This window comes from Scyliorhinus torazame, chromosome 5, assembly GCF_047496885.1.
Source record: "Scyliorhinus torazame isolate Kashiwa2021f chromosome 5, sScyTor2.1, whole genome shotgun sequence".
NCBI lineage: Eukaryota > Metazoa > Chordata > Chondrichthyes > Carcharhiniformes > Scyliorhinidae > Scyliorhinus > Scyliorhinus torazame.
The window spans coordinates 72,107,783-72,122,202 of NC_092711.1; the positions used below are offsets into that span (position 1 = coordinate 72,107,783).

The 14,420-nt window shown below is 48.8% G+C and overlaps 1 protein-coding gene and 1 long non-coding RNA gene across 14 annotated transcripts in view; one reads left to right on the forward strand and one right to left on the reverse strand.

Moving 5' to 3' along the window:
- The window catches only part of LOC140418390 (uncharacterized), a 55,752-nt gene that overhangs the window by 10,506 nt on the left and 30,826 nt on the right, over positions 1-14,420 (forward strand). For 4 of the 13 annotated variants that reach the window (XR_011944988.1, XR_011944992.1, XR_011944989.1 and 1 more), the window contains one exon: positions 2,900-6,661. The exons of 7 other annotated variants lie outside the window; for them this stretch is intronic. The gene's annotated coding sequence lies outside the window, so the exon portion shown is untranslated. Of the gene's footprint in view, positions 1-2,313; positions 2,515-2,899; positions 6,662-14,420 lie in introns of those variants that run through there. 2 more of the 13 variants (XR_011944991.1, XR_011944993.1) reach the window with 2 other exon arrangements.
- Positions 1,714-12,677, reverse strand: LOC140418411 (uncharacterized). The gene is made up of 2 exons (XR_011945021.1): positions 11,934-12,677; positions 1,714-2,712 (listed from the first exon to the last, which is right to left on the reverse strand). It is a non-coding gene; the product is annotated as an uncharacterized lncRNA (long non-coding RNA).

The following is a 14,420-nucleotide window of genomic DNA, read 5'->3' on the forward strand; positions in this document are numbered from 1 at the left end:
GGATTACGGAGTTCTTGGAAGTGCATCGTGAAATAGGACTGTCAGCACGGTTTCATCAAGGGGAGGTCATGCCTGATAAATCTGTGAGAATTCTTTGAGTAGGTAAAAACAAAGGAGAGCCAGTGGATGTGATCCATTTGGGTTTCCAGAAGGCCTTTGACAAGGTGCCATACAACAGGCTACTAAATAAAGATAATAGCCCATGGAATTAGGGGCAAGGTACTGGAAAGGTTAGAGAATTAGTTGACAGGCGGCGAGTGGGGATAAAGGGGTCTATTTCAGGATGGCAGCCGGGGACTATTGGGGAACCACAGGGGTCAGTGTACATTAACGCTCTGGAAGAAGGTATAGAGGGCACTGTTGCTAAGCTTTCAGATGATAGAAAGATGTGTAGAGGAACAGGTAGTGTTGAGGAAGTGGAGAGGCTGCAGAAGGACTTGGACAGGTTAGGAGAGTGAGCAAAGAAGTGACAGATGTTATAGAATATGGAAAAGTGTGAGGTTATGCACTTTGGAAGGAATAATCGGGGCAAACTATTTTCCAAATGGGGAACGACTTCTTGTTAGGTGAATTGGACATTCTGAATTCTCCCTCTGTGTACCCGAACAGGGGCCAGACTGTGGCAACGAGGAGATTTTCACAGTTGCAGGGTTAATGTAAGCCTACTTGTGACACTAATAAAGATCATCATTATTATTATTACCTGGAGTTCTGTGTACAGTTCTGGTCGCCACATTATAGGTAGGATGTGATTGCACTGGAGGGGGTGAAGAGGCGATTCACCAGGATGTTGCCTGGGATGGAACGTTTCAGTTCCGAAGCGAGGTTGGATAGGCGTGGGTTGTTTTCGCTGGAGCAGAGAAGACTGAGAGCCGACCTGATCGAGGTGCACAAAATTGTGAGGAGTGTGGTCAGGGTGGATAGGGAGCCACTGTTCCCCTCAGTTGAAGGGTCAGTCACAAGGGGACACAAGTTCATGGTGAGGGGCAAGATGTTAAGCAGGGGGGTTGAGGAAAAACCTTTTCACCCAAAGGGTGGTGACGGTCTGGAACGCACTGCCTGGGAGGGTGGTAGAGGCGGGTTGCCTCACATCCTTTAAAAAGTACCTGGATGAAGACTGGCATGTCAGAACATTCAAGCCTATGGATCAACTGCTGGCAAATGGGGTTAGGTCGGTAGGTCAGGTGTTTTTCGTGTGTCGGTGCAGACTTGATGGGCGATAGGCCTCTTCACTGCTGCTGTTGATACAATGTTAGGTGGCATTGTAGGCAGCCCAGACGATGGCATAAAATTGCAAGGAGATATTGACAGACCAGGTGAATGGGCAAATTTGTGGCAGATGGAATTCAGTGTAATCAAGTGTGAGGTTATCCATTTTGAACCAAAAAAGAATAAAACCGAGGACTTTCTAAATGGAAAGAGGTTAAGTACAGTGGATGTCGAAGGTGCATAGATCCTTAAAATGCCACGAACAAGTGCAGAAATCATCAAAAAGGAATGCCAGCATTTATATCTAGAGGATTGGAGTATAAAGTCACAGAGGTTATGCTGCAGCTATACAAAACCCTGGTAAGACGCCACTTGGAGAACTGTGAGCCATTCTGGGCACCACACCTTCGGGACAATATTGTGGCCTTGGAGGGAGTGCAATATAGATTTACTAAAACGATACGCCACGATACCTGGACTACAGGGGTTAGGTTACGAGATAGATTATTGATTGATTGGTTTTATTTATTGTCACGTGTGCCGAGGTACAGTGAAAAGTATCGTTCTGCGGACAGTCCATAAAGATCGTTCCATACATGAAATAAACCCATAGGACCTACATAAATACAGAGGCAAGGGGTGAGCATACACAGTGCATTCCTACTCAGTAGAGAAGATGTGTGAAGAGATCAGTTCAGTCCATAAGAGGATCATTCAGGAGTCTGGTATCAACGGGGAAGAAACTGTTGTTGAACCTGTTAGTGCGTGTTCTCAGACTTTTCTCTGATGGGAGAAGTTGGAAGAGAGAATAACCCGGATGGGAGGGGTCTTTGATTATGCTGCCCACTTTCCCAAGGCAGAGGGAGGTGTAGACAGAGTCAGTGGATGGGAGGCAGGTTCGTGTGATGGTCTGGGCTGTGTTCGCGATTCTCTGTAGGTTCTTATGATCTTGGACCAAGCAGTTGCCATACCAGGCTGTGATGCAGCCAGGTGGGATCCTTTCTATGGTGCATCTGTAAAAGTTGGTAAGAGTTAATGTGGGCATGCTGAATTTCCTTAATTTCCTGAGAAAGTATAGACACTGTTGTGCTTTCTTGGTCGTAGAGTCGGCGTGGGTGGTCCAGGACAGATTGTTGGTGATGTGCACACCTAGGAATTTGAAGCTGTCAACCATCTCCACGTTGCACCATTGATGCAGACAGGGGTGTGTACGATGCTTCGCTGAAGTCAATGACCAGCTCTTTAGTTTTGCTGACATTTAGGGAGAGATTGTTGTTGTTACGCCACTCCACTTGGTTCTCTGTGTCCTCCTGTCGATATTGAAGATGTCGAGGGATATGGGGGATAGTGTGTGAAAACGGTGCTGAGGTAGATCAGCCAATGATCCCATTGAATGGTTCAGCAGGCTCGATGGGCCGAATGGCCGACTGCAGCTCATATTTGTTGTGGTCTCCTGGACAGGAAGCTGTGAGCTTGGATTTGTCAATCAGCCTGAATCAGCACCTTCAGGAGAATAGGGAGGGTGAATATTAGATACAGCATAGTGAGAATAGAGGGAGATTGTGTGGGATGGAGATTTTCAGCTTTCAGGGAATAAGAGAGGAAAAAATGTGACATAGAAACTAGAATTGTCTGTTCTGAGTTTCTATCCTGTACTGACAGTGATGAGTTTTGTAAATTGTTTTTACAGGATATTAGACGAGGAATTACAGACAGAAATCTCAAACATCAAGTCTCGATCTGACAGTCACTCCCTTCCTTGGAACCTCACTATCTCCCGCCTTTGAATCTAGAAGGAGAAATGTTTTCCCGAACTGACAGCTAAAGATTTCAAACATCAGTGTGACTGGAAAAACACCGAGACCCACACAACACACACCCGAGTGAGAGTGTTCCAGTGAACTGACCGTGGAAACATCAGTGTGACAGGAAAAACACCGAGACCCACACAACACACACCCGAGTGAGAGTGTTCCAGTGAACTGACTGTGTAAACATCAGTTTGATTGGAAAAGCACCAAGACCCACACAACACACACCCGGGTGAGAGAGTTCATAGACTCCCAGAATTTACAGTGCAGAAGGAGGCCGTTTGGCCCATCGAGTCTGCACCGGCCCTTCAAAAGATCAGCCTGCCTAAGCCCACACTTTCACCCTATCACAGTAACCCAATAACTCCACCCAACCTTTTCCGACACTAAGGGCAATTTATCAAGGCCAATCCACCTAACCTGCACGTCTTTGGACTGTGGGAGGAAACCAGAGCACCCGGAGGAAACCCACTCAGTCACGGGGAGAACGTGCAGACTCCAAACAGAGAGTTCCAGTGAACTTACTGTGGAAAGAGCTTTAACCAGTTACACAGCCTGAATAAACATAACATTCACAGTGAGGAGAGACCATACCCATGTTGTGTCTGTGGAAGAGGCTTCAATAGATCATCCAACCTGGAGAGACACGAGGAGACCCATAACATGGAGAAACCGTGGAAATGTGGGGACTGTGGGAAGGGATTCCGAGCCCCATCTGAGCTGGAAACCCATCGACGCAGTCACACTGGGGAGAGGCCATTCACCTGCTCTATGTGTGGGAAAGGATTCACTCAGTCCTCCAGCCTGCAGAGACACCAGCAAATTCACACTGGGGAGAGGCCATTCACCTGCTCTCAGTGTGGGAACGGATTCACTCAGTTATCCAGCCTGCGGACTCACCAGCGTGTTCACACTGGGGAGAAGCCATTCACCTGCTCAAAGTGTGGGAAAGGATTTACTGAGATATCCACCCTGCGGACCCACCAGCGAGTTCACAATGGGGAGAGACCATTCACCTGCTCTCAGTGTGGAAAGGGATTCATTACTTCATCCACCCTGCGGAAACATCAGCGAGTTCACACTGGGGAGAAGCCATTCACCTGCCCTCAATGTGGGAAAGGGTTCCGTTTATCATGCACTCTGCGGATCCATCAGCGAGTTCACACTGGGGAGAGGCCATTCACCTGCTCTCAGTGTGGGAAGGGATTCATTACTTCATCCACCCTGCGTATCCATCAGCGAGTTCACACTGGGGAGAGGCCACTCACCTGCTCTCAGTGTGGGAAGGGATTCAGTGATTCATGCACCCTGCGGAGACATCAGCAAGTTCACACTGGGGAGAGGCCGTTCACCTGCTCTCAGTGTGGGAAGGGATTCTCTCGGTTATCCACCCTGCGGAGACACCAGCGAGTTCACACTGGGGAAAGGCCGTCCAACTCTCAATGTGAGACGGGATTGCATGCTTGATCGGACCTGCTGTGACACCAACAGTTTCACAATCGATTCCAGAGGTTGGATTCTGCTGTTATTGTTTCTGCTCTACACCCAGGACTGCATTTTGTTCATTCTGACAGGTGGTCAGTGGGGATGGTCGGAGGGTTTCTTTCTGCTGCACTGGCCGGTCTCACCACTTTGCCTCCAGTGGGCTGATGCTCTTTGAGCCTTGTTGCTAATACCTGGCTTCAAATTGCACAAGGATCGCAGAATGAAAGCGTGTTTGGAAGTTGAAAATATTTATTTTCCATTTCTGTTTCAAACCCCTCAAAGCGGGCCACGTTGGCATGGAGATGGACCCTGGTGGTTACATGGTTCCATTTATTTGTGCGTTACAGAAGAAAACTATCAGGGTGTCAGGATTAGGGTAGCACAAGTGATTAGCACTGTGGCTTCACAGCGCCAGGGTCCCAGGTTCGATTCCCTGCTGGGTCACTGTCGGGTGGAATCTGCACGTTCTCCCCGTGTCTGCGTGGGTTTCCTCCGGGTGCTCTGGTTTCCTCCCACAATCCAAAGACGTGCAGGTTAGGTGGATTGGCCATGATAAATTGCCCTTAGTGACCAAAAAGGTTAGGAGAGGTTATTGGGTTACGGGGATAGGGTGGAAATGAGGGATTAAGTGGGTTGGTGCAGACTCGATGGGTTGAATGGCCTCCTTCTGCTCTGTTATGTTCTATGTTCAAGGTGAGGGTCAGTTTGTCTGAGGTGGACTGGGAAACTGATTGGTGCAGAGAATACCTAATATTTAAGGAATTATGAATTCCCGTGGCGGCTATGAGGGAGTAAGTCGCACATTTGGTAGCTCCCGCTGTGGCTGGACATTTGGACCTTTCCCCCTGACTTTTTTTCGGTTTTACACGCTAAACTCTAAGGTGGAGGCAATTGGGCACTGTTTCCACATATTGGTGTGTGGAAAAAAGAACCAGACGTGCACAAAAGGCAGAAATAAGAAGACAAGCAAGGGCTGGGTTGAAGCTGCAGCAGAAGACAACATGGCTGATGACTGGACCCCTGGTGTGACGGCCCAGCCATCAACGGAGCAGTTGATGCAGGTCATCCAGGATGGCTTTGCAAGGCAGACACAGGACTGGCTACATCCGATAAAATAGTCGATTGATCGGCTGGAACACAGATTGGACGCCCAGGATCGGGCGATCCAGAAGCTGGAGAAAGTGCTAGCGATCAGGAGGAGCACCAAACGGTGGTGGAGCTGGAGGTGGGGATGCTGAAGGATCAGCAGAAAAGGCTTCTGGAGAAGGTAGAGGACCTGGAGAATAAGTTCCGCCGGCAGAACTTAAGAATCGTTGGACTCGCGGAGGGGACTGAGGGAGCTGATGCTGGCACATACGTCGCGGGTATGTCTCAGAAGCTTTTGGGAGATGGGGCATTTCCCCGACCTGTGGAGGTGGACAAGGCATACAGAGCGCTGGCAAGGAAGCCGCAGCGGGGGACCCTCCGAGGGCGATGGTAGTTAGGTTCTACAGGTTCCTTGACAAGGAATGTATTCTTCAGTGGGCCAAGCGTACGCGGAGCTGTAAGTGGGACAATGGTATCCTGTGCGTTTACCAGGACCTGAGCGTGGAGGTGGCCAGGAAGAGGGCCAGCTTCAACCAAATCAAGGCAATCTTTTTTAAGAAGCAGGTGAAGTTTGGGTTGTTGTATCCGGCTCGTCTCTGGGTCACATATGGGGACCAGCACCATTATTTCGAGTCGCCCGAGGACGCGATGGACTTTGTGAAAAGAAAAGGGCTGATGGCGAACTCAGAACTTTTTGAACTACGATGTAACTTTTTGATGCCTGTTTGTCTTTTTTCTCTTCTGTATTTGAGTTCTGTTTAAGAAGGGGGAAGTAAAAGTTATTTGTTTCTTTGTTCTGGTGGGGGTGGGTGGCAGTGCCTTTTACTTTGAATTACTTTGAATTGCACTACTGTGGGATTTTCTTTTAACTGGGTGATTGTTTGGGGACGGCTAGATGAGAGAAGTTGTTTGGATGAGGGGAGGGAGGGAACAATAGATGGGAGACTATCTGGCGCCGGAGGCGAGGGCCACCAAGCTAGCTGGGTGAGCTAGCTCACGGAAGCAAAGTGGGGGGGGGGTATATGGTTAGTTTATGGCATGGGTTAGGTTACAGAGTGTTGTTGCTGGGAGAGGGGAAGGGGGGTAGTTGTTCTGCTGACGAGGGAGGGACTTGGGTTGAGGGACAGAGTGGAGGTCGGGGCTGCCGGGGGGTGGGCTGGAGGAGGCGCGGCGCCAGACACAAAGACTGGAGGGGTCGCGATTTTGATTAACAAGCGGGTGCTATTTGAGGTGGGCAGCATAGTTTTGGATGGGGAGGTCATTATTTTATGGTTAGTGGTAAGCTGGAAGAGATGAAGGTAGTTTTGGTTAACGTGTATGGGGCAAATTGGGATGACGTGGAATTTATAAAGAGGAGTTGGGGAAGATACCTGACCTGGACTCGCACAAGTTGGTCATGGGAGGGGACTTTAATACAGTTATCGATCCCGGTCTGGATCGGTCGTTTTCAAAAACGGGTAGGGTGCCATCAACGGCAAAGGAACTGAAAGGGTTCATGGAGCAGATGGTGGGGGTGGGGGTGGGGGGGGGGGTGCGGGGGGCGGTGGATCCATGGAGATTTAGGCAGCTGACGGTGAAGGAGTTCTCTTTCTACTCCCACGTACATAAGGTTTATCCCCGGATCGATTTCTTCATCTTGAGCAGGGCTTTATTGGCGGGGGTGGTGGATGCGGGGTATTCGGCGACTACTGTCTCTGATCATGCTCCACATTGGGTTGAACTGCAGGTTAGTGAAGAAGGTTATCAGCGCCCGCAATGGAGGTTAGATGTAGGGCTGTTGGCGGATGAAGCGGTGAGCGAAAGGCTGAGGAAATGCATGCAAAATTACCTGCAGGTAAATGACATGGGGGAAGTCTCAGCAGCGGTGGCCTGTGAGGCGCTGAAGGCAGTGGTGAGAGGGGAGCTGATTTTGATCCGGGCCTACAGGGATAGGACAGATAGGGCAGAGACGGACCGACTGGTAAAGGAGATTTTGCAGATAGATAGGAGGTACGCGGAGACCCCGGGGGCAGAGCTTTTAAGGGAACGGCGGAGGCTGCAGGCTGAGCTTGGCGTGCTGACCACAGGGAAGGCAGTGGAGCAGCTTAGAAAGGCAAGGGCAGCGATCTACGAACACTGGGAGAAAGCCAGCAGAATGCTTGCACAGCAACTCAGAAAGAGGGAGGCAGCTAGGGAAATAGGGAAAGTAATTGATGGGGAGGGGAACTTGGTGGGAGATTCGGCAGGGGTGAACAAGGCATTCAGGACTTCTATAGTAGGCTGTACAGGTCAGAGCCCCCCACGGGGCCGGAGAAGATGAAACGTTTCTTGGAGGGGCTGACTTTCCCAAACGTGGGTAGGGAGCTGGTAAAAGGGCTAGGGGCCCTGATCAGGGTGGAAAAGATATTGGAGGGCTTGAAGGCCATGCAGTCGGGTAAAGCAGGGCCAGACGGGTACCCAGCGGCATTCTATAAAAAGTTCTCCGGGATATTGGGGCTGGTCAAGGTTTTCAATGAGGCAAGGGACAGAGGGGTTCTGTCCCCGACGATGTCACAGGCCACAATTTTGTTGATTCTGAAACGGGACAAGAACCCGGAGTTATGTGGGTCTTACAGGCCGATATCCCTGCTGAATGTGGATGCCAAACTGCTGGCCAAAATTTTGTCCTCCAGGATTGAGGATTGTGTGCCGGACGTCATCATGGAGGACCAGACGGGGTTTGTTAAGGGCAGGCAGTTGGTGGCCAATGTAAGAAGGCCCCCGGAAAGTAGGGAGGTGGAGGTAGCAGTTGCGATGGATGCGGAAAAGGCTTTTGACCGGGTTGAGTGGGATTATTTATGGGAGGTACTGGGACGATTCGGATTTGGGAAGGGCTTTATTGACTGGGTCAGGCTGCTGTACCAGGCTCTTGTGGCAAGTATACGGATGAACGGGACAACTTCTGACTATAGATTGCACCGGGGGACGAGACAGGGATGCCTCCTCTCCCCACTGTTGCTCACATTAGCTATAGAGCCACTGGCAATTGCTCTGAGAGCTTCAAGTAGTTGGAAGGGGCTGGTCCGGTGTGGGGGGTGGAACACAAGAGTCTCGCTTTATGCCGACGACCTGCTCCTATACGTTTCGGATCCAATAGAGGGGATGGATGAAATTATGGGAATATAAGGGGAATGTGGCCAGTTCTCGGGGTACAAACTAAATATGGGGACAAGCGAGATGTTCGTAATTCAGGCGAGGGGTCAGGGGAGGTGACTGGGTGAGCTGCCGTTTAGGTAGGGGACAGTTTTAGATATCTAGGTATACAAGTGACGTGGGACTGGGGCCGGTTGCCTACATTGAACTTGTCCCGTTTAGTAGAGCAAATGAGGGGCGACTTTCGGAGATAGGATGCACTCCCATTGTCGCTAGCTGGGAGAGTGTAGACGGTGAAAATGACGGTCCTCTCAAAGAACAAAGAAATGTACAGCACAGGAACAGGCCCTTCGGCCCTCCAAGCCCGTGCGGACCATACTGCCCGACTAAACTACAATCTTCTACACTTCCTGGGGCCGTATCCTTCTATTCCCATCCTATTCATATATTTGTCAAGATGCCCCTTAAATGTCCCTATCGTCCCTGCTTCCACTACCTCCTCCGGTAGCGAGTTCCAGGCACCCACTACCCTCTGCGTAAAAAACTTGCCTCGTACATCTACTCTAAACCTTGCCCCTCTCACCTTAAACCTATGCCCCCTCGTAATTGACCCCTCTACCCTGGGGAAAAGCCTCTGACTATCCACTCTGTCTATGCCCCTCATAATTTTGTATACCTCTATCAGGTCGCCCCTCAACCTCCTTCGTTCCAGTGAGAACAAACCGAGTTTATTCAATCGCTCCTCATAGCTAATGCCCTCCATACCAGGCAACATTCTGGTAAATCTCTTCTGCACCCTCTCTAAAGCCTCCACATCCTTCTGGTAGTGTGGCGACCAGAATCTCGAGATTTCTGTTTGTATGTCTCCCCATCTTCATTCCGTGGTCCTTTTTTAAGCGGGTCAACAAAATTATCATGGGCTTTGTGCGGGTGGTGGAGGTAGTAGTTGCGATGGATGCGGAAAAGGCTTTTGACCGCGAGTGAGGAAGGCGATGCCCGAGCGGAGTCGGGGAGAGGGGGAGCTGGCGCTGTCGAATTTTAGTAACTATTACTGGGCGGCTAACATAGCCATGATTAGGAAGTGGGTGGTGGGGGCGGGGTCAGCCTGGGAGCAGATGGAGGCGGCTTCGTGTAAAAGCACCAGTCTGGGGGCGTTGGTAACGGTGCCTCTGCCGTTCCCGCCAGCGCGGTACTCCACCAGCCCCGTAGTGGAGGCTGCCCTGAGAGTTTGGGGACAATGGAGGAGGTCTGTGGGAGCATCGGTCTGGTCCCCAATTTATGATAATCATCGGTTTGACCTGGGGAGCATGGATGGGGGGGTTCCGAATATGGTGGAGGGCGGGGATTGAGAGGATGGGGGATTTGTTCATAGAAGGGAGCTTTCCGAGCATGAGGTCTCTGGAGGAGAAATTTAGGTTGGTGAGGGGGAACAATTTCAGATATCTACAGGTGCGGGACTTTCTGCACAGACAGATACCATCCTTCCCACTCCTGCCACTAAGGGGGATCCAGGTCAGGGTAGTTTCCAGAGGATGGGTGGGGGAGGGGAGCGTCTCTGACATCTACAAAGTACTCATGGAGGCAAAGGAGACGCAGACAGAGGAGCTGAAGCGTAAGTGGGAGGAGGAGTTTGGAGGTAAGATGGAGGATGGCTTATGGGCGGACGCATTGAGTAGAGTCAACGCGACCGCAGCATGCGCCAAGCTTAGCCTGATCCAATTCAAGGTGGTCCACCGGGCCCACATGACAGTGGCCCGGATGAGCAGATTCTTTGGGGTAGAGTCCAGGTGCGCAAAATGTGCGGGAGGACCAGCGAACCATGTTCCCATGTTGTGGGCGAGTCCAAAACTTAGGGGATACTGGCAGGGGTTTGCTGACGTCATGTCCAAGGTATTAAAAACAAGGGTGGCGCCGAGTCCAGATGTGGCGATTTTTGCGGTGTCGGAGGACCCGGGAGTCCAGGAGAAAGAGGCGGACGTTCTAGCCTTTGCTTCCCTGGTAGCCCGGAGATGAATACTGCTAGCTTGGAGGGACTCAAAGCCCCTGAAGTCGGAGACCTGGCTATCGTACATGGTGAGCTTTCTCTGCCTGGAGAAAATTAAGTTGGCCCTGAGAGGGTCACTCTTGGGGTTCGCCCGGAGGTGGCAACCATTCATTGACTTCTTCGCGGAAAATTAATCGTCAGCAGAAGTGTGGGGGGAGGGGGGGTCAATTAGGCAGGTCCTGGGGTGATGGGAGTTGTATTGTTCCATGTAAATTGTTTATATTGTTGTTTACAATGCCAAAAAATACCTCAATAAAATTGCTTATTAAAAAAAAATATTGAAGGAATTATTACATATTTATCAGGGGGTCGGTTTGCTCAGTTGGCAGGATGACTGGTTTGTGATGCAGAGCAAGGCCTACAGTGAGGATTCAACTCCCGTACAGGCTGAGTTTATTCATGAAGGCCCCGCCTTCTCAACCAAGCCCCTCGCCTGAGGTGTGCTGACCCTCGGGTTAAATCACCACCAGTCAGCTCTCTCTCTGTCAAAGGGAGAGCTGCCTATGGTCCTCTGGGATTTTTGGACTTTTATTTCACATATGTACAACAAATATAGATTCCTTTAAGGAACAAAAATCATTCCAACAGGAAAAAAAATGTAACCGCGGCGAACAAGAAAAGTTAAAGATCCCATCAGATCAATGGAAGAGGCTCACAACCTGGTCAAAATAGTAGTAAACCTGAGGATTGGGAATTTCCGTGAGAATTCAGCAAAGGAGGACCAAGAAACAGATAAAGCAAAATATAATATGAGAGCAAACTGGGGAGAAACATAAAAAACGACTGGAAAAGCTTCCATCGGTATGTAAAAAGGAAAAGATTGTCAAAGACAAATGTGTCCATTCCAGGCAGAGACAGGACAGTTCATAATAGGGAATGAGGAAATGGCAGAGAAACTAAACAATGTGTGTCCGTCTTCACAGAGGAAGATGCAAAAATTTCCCCAAAACACTAGAGACCCAAGGGCCTCGTGAACACAAGGGTCTGGAAGAGATAAGAATTAGTGAAAAAGTAGTACTGGAGAAATTAATGGGGTTGGGAGTGAATAAATCCCCAAATGCTGATGATCTACATCCCAGTGTTGGAATGAGGTGGCTGTAGAGATCGCTATTCCTCATTCTAAATTCTCCTGGCTCTATCTGAATGGACAAACCTTTGTCTGAGCCAAACGTTTCCTTTTTACGTACCTACAGAAGCTTTTAGTCCATTTGTATGTATTTTGCTGGTTCACATTCATATTCTATTCTCCCTCGCTTTCTCAGTATCTTGGTCCTTTGCTGTATTATAAAATCCTCCCAATCCTCAGGTTTATTATTATTTCTGATAACTTTATCAGCCTTTTCTTTCAATCTTATCCAATATTTCACTTCCTCTGGTAGTCACGGTTCTCTTGATGTTTTGGGGTTCTTCAGCCTTGAAGGAATGTAAATTGTGTAATAATTATTGAAAGTCTATCCATTGCCTGTGGACTGTCACACCTTTTAATGTATTTACCCCAATCCACCTCAGCTAATTTGTCCCTTCTACCTTCATAATTTCCTTCAAACTTAATACTCTGGCTTCAGATTGGAATACCTCATATTCAATATTCTGGTCACTCATCCCTAAAGGTTATTTTTCAGCGTGATTATCAATTAGCCCTTTATCATTGCATAATATTAAATCTACAAAAGCCTGTTCTCAAGTTGGTTCCTCAACTTACTGCTGTAGATAACTGTCCCTAACACACACACCGGAAACTTGTCCTCCACAGCATTAGTGCTCATTAGGTTTACCCAGTCTATATGCAGATTTTATGGTGCCCATTAATGTTTTACCCATTCTGCATGCTTCTCTAATCTGATTAATACCATGTCCCACACAACCCCTGCTGTTTGGTGGCCTACAACAGCTCTTACCAATGTTTCCTGCCCCATGCTGTTTCTTGGCTCCACCCAAACACATTCCACATTTTGTATTCCTGATCTGAGATCCACCCTTACTAATGTTCTGATGCCGTCCCTTATTATCCGAGCAACACCACCTCCTTTTCCTTTTTTCCTGCATCATCAACAAACTCAGTGACCATACCTTTGGTCCTGTCATCAAAGTCATTGATATGAATTGTGAAACGTTGATGTTCCAGCACTGATCCCTGTGACACACCGCTCATTACATCTTGCCAACCAGAAAATGGCCTATTTGTGCCTACACTCGGTTTTCTGGCAGCTCGCTAATCTTTCCCTGTGAAAGACAGTTCTGGGATTAAAGACTGCCAGACGGCGAAAAGAACGGAAGTAAATCCTCGGGAATGAATCATCACTTTGGACTGATTCTGAGACAATTAAGTTTCGACTTCCAGGGCAGACTAACTAATCGTGGAGTGCGACTTTAGATTGTGTAACTTTGGTACGGTAGCACAGTGGTTAGCCCTGTTGCTTCACAGCGCCAGGGTCCCAGGTTCGATTCCCACTTGAGTCTGCACGTTCTCCTCGTGTCTGAGTGGGTTTCCGCCAGGTGCTCCAGTTTCCTCCCACAAGTCCTGAAAGATAATAATCTTTATTATCACAAGGTGGCTTATATTAACACTGCAATGAAGATACTGTGAAAAGCCTGTAGTCACCACACTCTGTTGACTGTTAGGGTACACAGATGGAGAATTCAGAATGTCCAATTCACCTAACAGCACGTTTTTGGGGGCTTGTGGGAGGAAACCAGAGCACGCGGGAGAACCCCACGCAGACACAGAGAGAACATGCAGACTCCACACAGTGACCCAAGCCGGGAATCAAAACTGTGACAATGGAGCAGTGAAGCAACAGTGCTGACCACTGTGCTACTGTGTTGCCCACAATGTGCTTGTTAGGTGAATTGGACATCCTGAATTCTCCCTCAGTGTACCCGAACAGGCGCCTGAGTGTGGCGACTAGGGGATTTTCACAGTAACTTCATTGCAGTGTTAATGTCAGCCTACTTGTGACAATTATAAAGATTATTATTAATATTATAAACGGGCAAAGTATGTGTAAGTTAAAGTAGCTTCTAGTTTATTTGTTGCATTAAAAGTCATAAAACGTGAAGTCCGTTGTGTGATTCTTTAATTTGTTGACTGAGAATTCAATTTCTTTTTCTTGCTGACCTGCATGGAGTTTCCAATCCACAAATATTGACTTCCCATTTGAGTCTCGGGCACCTTTCTGTCTGTATCGCTCGTGTCAATGACAGCCAGGTGTTGGAGCTGAGGGCTGAATTTAGCTGAGCATAAAGGGGCCTATCCACTAATACACAGGAAGGCACTGGAGGCCTGACTGGGAAACGGATCTCGTACTAATCGGGGGGGGGGGGGGGTGGTGACTGGGTCTGATCGTAATGCGACCCCCAGGGTTCAGTGCCCCTGTGTCCAAAGCACGGAGTCGTAGGAATGGAGTACAGAGGAGCTGAAGGAAAACCATTTGGGACCGGAAGATTGTGAACATCTTTTTACTCTGGTTGTCTTTAATCCTCAAGTAATTTTCTGTTAGTTTTTTTAAACCATGTTCTGTTTCGTCAATTAACTTTTAACCAGAAAATATTTGAATTTGTTGGACTTTTCCTGATTAAATATGTTCACTTTCGGGAGAGTGGGTGAGAGGGATTGACAGGCTCTTTAACAGAAAGTGAGTCCCTCTAAGGTAATTGGCAAAGGAGCCAGAGGG